This window comes from Bufo bufo, chromosome 5 (genome assembly GCF_905171765.1).
Source record: "Bufo bufo chromosome 5, aBufBuf1.1, whole genome shotgun sequence".
Classification (NCBI taxonomy): domain Eukaryota; kingdom Metazoa; phylum Chordata; class Amphibia; order Anura; family Bufonidae; genus Bufo; species Bufo bufo.
The window spans coordinates 428,327,064-428,334,390 of record NC_053393.1 but is presented as its reverse complement, the minus strand read 5'-3'; positions in this window follow the sequence as shown (position 1 = coordinate 428,334,390).

Below are 7,327 nucleotides of genomic sequence, written 5' to 3'. Positions count from 1 at the left end.
TAGAAATACAGGGTGAATTAAGGGATATCAGTTCTAAGTCACTGCTGCCATTAGATAGCACAGGACAGAACAAGTGCAGTGTGATGAGACTCTACCACTTCTGTCTTTGCAAAGCATAATGGGAAATGTAGGCTGCATTAGGGAAACCATACTAGAAGAGAAGAAGCTATTAGAAGATAGAAGACAACATATAAATGGCATATCAACAAAATGGAATACACAAGGCATACAAAAGAACCTATACATTATTCTTTAAATGTGTTGTCCAGTGGTAATTAAAAAAATATGGCTCACAGTGGGATAAAAATAAAAAAAGAAGCGACATTCGCAAGATCCTCCGCTTTTTGACATTTCGGCTCAGTTCTGGTTCTCAGTGCTCATGCCGGTGGATTCCTGCTTAGCCAATCACTAGCAATTTCCAGGCATTTACAACGTGTTGACTTTTGACCAGGAAGTGGAGAGCAGTGGGAACCAGAGCAACATCGTAATGACCGTGGCGAGGAATCAGTGAGAGTGAGTATAACTTATTTTTAATTATTTTTAACCCACTGTGAGCCACATATAAAAATAAATAGAATAGCCTCTTTCATAGTATCATATGCTGCACTATATAGCAAAAAAATATATCTGGAGTGCCTCTTTAAAGGAAAATTGTGTTTCACTGTAAATAAAATGCATTCATTATGGTGTAATGAAGTCAAATTAAATGACTGCTAAATGTGGGATTGAAGATAGGAGAATCTCTTAGAAAGAAGACATGTGATTGCCCATGCCTGCCATCATTTTCTCTAACTCTCTCTATGAAAAAACACATGGTATTAGAGCTGACGTTCCCATGGAGGCCTGCAGGTGTCAGGGCTCCATAGGAAAAGACTGAATTCACCATAATCTGCTGTGTAAAATCACAGTAGAATATGAGAGAGATCGCATATTTAAGACCTCTAGAAGGGGGGCGGGTTAAAAGTGATACAAAAAAGTTTTAAAAGTATATAAACATTCAAATCACCACCTTTTCCCCATAATAAAAATAAACACAAAAAAATAAAGATCAAAGGCATCACCATTATCCAAAATGCCCGAGAAATATAAATGTATTTATCCCCTAAGGTGAACACCATAACGGGAAAATAAAGTCAAAATGGGCGATTTGCAGTTCTTTCATCACTTCACCTCACCAGAAAATTTAATAAAAAGTGATCAAAAAGTCATACACACATATCTGAAAACTACAGATCGCTCTACAAAAAATCAACTCTCACACAGCTCCATAGAGATAAATGTAAATAAATTATGGGGTCAGAATATGATGATGAAAAAAAAAAAAGATTTTCCCCAAAGATACAAATGAGGTTCTGCTTTAATCGTAATGACCCAGAGAATAAAAGTAACAGGTCCGTTTTACCACATTGCATTTTTTTCCAATTCCATCACATCTGAAACTTTTTCCTGCTTCCCACTACATCGTATGCAATATTAAATGGTGTCATTAGAAAATACAACTTGAACCTAAAAAAATAAGCTCTCATATGGCTATAAGAACGGAAGTGGAAAATTGCTACATCAGGGTATAATGGTTAATGATCTCCTGGCATTCGCCACATCAAGACTCGTTTATTAGACTGCCAAACAGACAAGCGTGATCCCTCACTCCACAGTAAACATTTCCACTGTTCCAGAGTCCAGGTGTGGCTTGCTTTACACCACTTCATCCGCTGCTTGGTAATGTGAGGCTTGAATGCAGCTGCTTGGACATGGAAACCCATGCCACTGAGCTTCTGGTGCAGTTTTTGTGCTGGTGTTAATACCAAAGAAGGTTTTAAACTATGCAATTACAGAGTAAGCAGAGAGTCAACAACTTTTATGCACTATGCACCTTGGCATTTCTGTCTTGTAACTTTATGTGGTCCGCTAATTCATGCTAGAGTTGCCATGGTTCCTAAAGGCTTCCACTCGCGCTTGCACTTTGCGATAATACCACTCGCAATTAATCGTGGAATATCTAGGAGGAAAGACATTTCAGGAACTGACTTGTTGCAATTGTGCTATTCTATTACAGTACCACACAAATTCAGTGAGCTCTTTAGAATTCTTTCAAAAATGTTTCTAAAGGCAGACTGTGAAACTAGGTGCTGGATTTTATACACCTGTGGCAATGGGACTGCGTCAAACTCCAGAATTCAGTGCTCTAGTGCCTTGTCCATGTAGTGTAGATGTGTACACATGTTTGTGTTGTTTGACATGTAATAAAATGCTCAAATCAGTTTGTTGTAGTAATGCTGCTAAATGCCTGAAGAGGGCAATGTTTATTCTCCTTTAAAATTTTTACATGAAAACCACGGACAAGAGATTTATGTTTAAAGTATACCGTAAAATGTTTTCAAAAACCAAAATCCAGTAAAGGGAAGAGGTCTGTATATTTCATCCTGTTCTTTGTATTATTTTAAATATCTAAAACATAATGTATTTACTTTATAAAATGGTCAAACCTCTTTTTGTTCGAGTTATGACTTTTAGATGACTGCATATGTTTTATGATCATGATTAGAGATGAGCGAATTTCATATTTTGAAATTCGTTTTCTATTTGTTTACTGGTAAAAGCAGAATTGCGTTATGGATTCCGTTACCATGGACCATAACGCAATTCTATGATGGAATGCATAACGGAATGCTTTTAGAGGCATTCGGTTATTTATTCCGTCATAATAGAAGTCTATGGGCTGCATAATGGATCCGTCCCGTCTCTAATCATGATAGTAATGATTAGAGATGAGCGAGTCGAAGTTGACGAACTGGAATTCGATCCGAAATTTCTTCACGCTTAGTGGTAACGAATCACATTTTTTCTTAAAATGGCCGCTGCACGTGTTAGGACATGGAGCAAGGAACTCTGGGAACGAGGGATCACCCACAATGCCGTGCATGCAGCCAATCAGCAGCCAGCCAGCTCTGTGATGTTACAGCCTTAGCCATCTTGGATTCAGCCATTTTCCAGTGTACTTAGTGCAGGGAGAGACGTTAGCAGGCGCTAGGAAAGACTTTAAAACTTTTATTTTGCTGTATAGAAGTTCAGGGAAAAGATAGGGAGGAATCATTACACAGTATTGAAGTAGAACAGGGTTCAGTAGGGGAGGTTACAGCCTGGGTAATAGGAACAATCCTATTACACTTTGCTGCACTGACTGCGGATCCAAATTTCCATTATACAGCTCTGTAATTCCTGCAAACCGTTCTTGTTATCGGGGTGTAAGTGCTGTTTGATACAGCCATTAACAGGGTTTATTACAGTCCGTGCAGCTCCCGAGGCGCTCCAGAATGACGTCAGAGCGCCCCATGCGCATGGATGACGTGATCCATGCGATCACGTGATCCATGCGCTTGGGGCGCCCTGACGTCACTCTGGAGCGCCCGGGGAGCCGCACGGACGGTAAGTATGCTGCTCCCCCGCTCCCCGCTACACTTTACCATGGCTGCCAGGACTTTAGCGTCCCGGCAGCCATGGTAACCATTCAGAAAAAGCTAAATGTCGGCTCCGGCAATGCGCCGAAACGACGTTTAGCTTAAGGCCGGATCCGGATCAATGCCTTTCAATGGGCATTAATTCCGGATCCGGCCTTGCGGCAAGTGTTCCGGATTTTTGGCCGGAGCAAAAAGCGCAGCATGCTGCGGTATTTTCTCCGGCCAAAAAACGTTCCGTTCCGGAACTGAAGACATCCTGATGCATCCTGAACGGATTTCTCTCCATTCAGAATGCATTAGGATAAAACTGATCAGGATTCTTCCGGCATAGAGCCCCGACGACGGAACTCTATGCCGGAAGACAAGAACGCAAGTGTGAAAGAGCCCTTAGTGGAAAAACAATACAGGTGAAACTCGAAAAATTTCAGTAATGCAACTTAAAAGGTGAAACTAATATATGAGAGACCCATTACATGCAAAGCGAGATATTTCAAGCCTTTATTTGTTATAATTTGGATGATTATGGCTTATGGCTTAAGAAAACCCCAAAGTCACAATCTCAGGTACCCTTTGCTCAGGGAGTATGGATTAATTAGCTGACTAGAGTGTGACACTTTGAGCCTAGAATATTGAACCTTTTCATAATATTTTAATTTTAAGTTGCATTAATGCAACTCCTTTTAAGTTGCATTACAGAAATGATCTTTTGCACGATATTCTAATTTTTCGAGTTTCACCTGTATATATTATTTGCCGTTCTGCTGGGCAGTTATATGTTCTAAAGCCTTTTGTGGAGTGTATCAGTGGAAAAAAGTAAGTAAGGGCCTATTTGCCGTTCAGCGGTGCAGTTATATGTTCTAAAGCCCTTTTTGGCGTGTATTAGTGGCAAAATATATATATATTATTTGCCGTTCTGCGGTGCAGTTATATGTTCTAAAGCCTTCTTTGGCGTGTACTAGTGGGAAAAAAGGGCTTATTAGCCGTTGTGTGGTGAAGTGAGAAAATTACAGACTTTTATGGGGTGATTTAATTTCCTTTTTTATTTATTTATTTGATCTAACAGTATGTCAGACAGAGAAGTGCCAGGCCCTGCACAGGGGAGTGGCAGAGGCCTAAATATTTCTGGCGCTGGCACAGGTCGCAGCAGAGTAAGGGGGCGTGGCAGCAGAAGTCGCAGCGAGAGGCCTGAGCTCTTGTTGTCATCTAGCGGTCGTGTCTTGACCAGCAACCCAGCATTTATTGAATGGTTGACTCGGTCATCTACTTCGTCCCAAGTGACATCAGACACCCGAGCCAAGAGTCGATGGGTCCTTTGACACGACGCTTAGTTGGCATGACCCGGGAGTAGGCCCTGTGCCCCCACCTGTCCTGAACCTTCCTCTGTCATTTTCAGTTTCCTCACCACGAGAAGTATTATATGCCGTAGGCTCGGCTCTGCCGAGCTACTAGAGGACAGTCAGCATCTACTGCCCAGCCAATATCTTTAGGAGACATCCGCCGCTTCCTCCGGTAGGAAGGCAAGTAGTGATGATGAGAGTGGCGTGGGAGCTGGTGTTACGAGCGGTCAGGCTCCTGACCCAGAGACCGTTGACAGTACTTGATGATGATGTAGCTGATCGCACTTGGGAGCCGGGTGAATTAGGGGCTTCATCATCATCGGTAGAAGAGGGTGGCAGCTTGTCTGTGAGGCAGCGGCGGAGCCAGTAAGTCGCTAGCGTGTCAGAAGAGTGGCAGCAGTGAGAGGTCGGGAGCTAAACGTGCCCGGGATAGACCACCCGCTTCGCAGGAGCCTACCTGCCTGGAAACTAGTGGTGCGGGGGTTCACGGAAGGAGTGGCAGTAGCAGTTAGTCAGTGCGGAGTGTTGGGGGTAAAATCACCTACTTGGCGGTATGGCAGTTTTTTATTAAGCCACCGAAGGAGGCAGGGCCGGCGCCACCAGTAAGGCGACTTAGGCAGTCGCCTAGGGAGCCATTTAGCAGGGGGGGCCCGTTGTGGTATAAATAATAAGTTGGTTATATAAGTTCGGCCGGCCGGCGGCGCCCCTCATGCTGCGCCTCCTGAGCGGCGCTCTAAAGAATCTTCAGTCCGGCCGTGTACAGGAAACAAATGCTCATGTACCGCGGACCGAACAGAGCTCGGCCACGCTACACTAGAGGTGACGGGGGGCTGGAATGAGAGTGACAAGGGGGGGGGCTGGAATGAGAGTGACAAGGGGGGGGGGCTGGAATGAGAGTGACAAGGGGGGGGGCTGGGATGAGAGTGACAAGGGAGGGGGGTAAAATGAGAGTGATAAGGGAGGGGGGTAAAATGAGAGTGATAAGGGAGGGGGGTAAAATGAGAGTGACAAGGGGGGGTAAAATGAGAGTGACAAGGGAGGGGGGGCTAGAATGAGAGTGACAAGGGAGGGGGGTAAAATGAGAGTGACAAGGGAGGGGGGTAAAATGAGAGTGACAAGGGAGGGGGGGTAAAATGAGAGTGACAAGGGAGGAGGGGGGGTAAAATGAGAGTGACAAGGGAGGGGGGGCTGGAATGAGAGTGACAAGGGAGGGGGGGCTGGAATGAGAGTGACAAGGGAGAGGGGGCTGGAGCCCTCTGAGATACTACCTCTACATACAGGGGTTTGAATTAGGCATTTGAAATACAGCCATTTGAAATACAGCCATTTTGTGCAAAGATATATTTACTGCAGGCCTACACTAGTTCAGGCCCTCTGAGATACTACCTCTACATACAGGGGTTTGAATTAGGCATTTGAAATACAGCCTTTTTGTGCAAAGATATATTTACTGTAGGCCTACAGAGGTTCAGGCCCTCTGAGATCCTACCTCTACATACAGGGGTTTGAATTAGGCATTTGAAATACAGCCATTTGAAATACAGCCTTTTTGTGCAAAGATATATTTACTTCAGACTTACAGAGGTTCAGACCCTGTGAGATACCACCTCTACATACAGGGGTTTGAATTAGGCATTTGAAATACAGCCATTTTAAATACAGCCATTTTGTGCAAAGATCTATTTACTGCAGGCCTACAGAGGTTCAGGCCCTGTGAGATACCACCTCTACATTCAGGGGTTTGAATTAGGCATTTGAAATACAGCCATTTTAAATACAGCCATTTTGTGCAAAGATCTATTTACTGCAGGCCTACAGAGGTTCAGGCCCTCTGAGATACTACCTCTACATACAGGGGTTTGAATTAGGCATTTGAAATACAGCCATTTGAAATACAGCCTTTTTGTGCAAAGATATATTTACTTCAGGCCTACAGAGGTTCAGGCCCTCTGAGATACTACCTCTACATACAGGGGTTGGAATTAGGCATTTGAAATACAGCCTTTTTGTGCAAAGATATATTTACTGCAGGCCTATAGAGTTTCAGGCCCTCTGAGATACTACCTCTACATACAGGGGTTTGAATTAGGCATTTGAAATACAGCCATTTGAAATACAGCCATTTTGTGCAAAGATATATTTACTGCAGACCTACAGAGGTTCAGGCCCTGTGAGATACTACCTCTACATATAGGGGTTTGAATTAGGCATTTGAAATACAGCCATTTTGTGCAAAGATATATTTACTGCAGGCCTACAGAAGTTCAGGCCCTCTGAGATACTACCTCTACATACAGGGGTTTTAATTAGGCATTTGAAATACAACCATTTGAAATACAGCCATTTTGTGCAAAGATATATTTACTGCAGGCTTACAGAGGTTCAGGCCCTCTGAGATACTACCTCTACATACAGGGGTTTGAATTAGGCATTTGAAATACAGCCATTTGAAATACAGCCTTTTTGTGCAAAGATATATTTACTTCAGGCCTACAGAGGTTCAGGCCCTGTGAGATACTACCTCTACATACA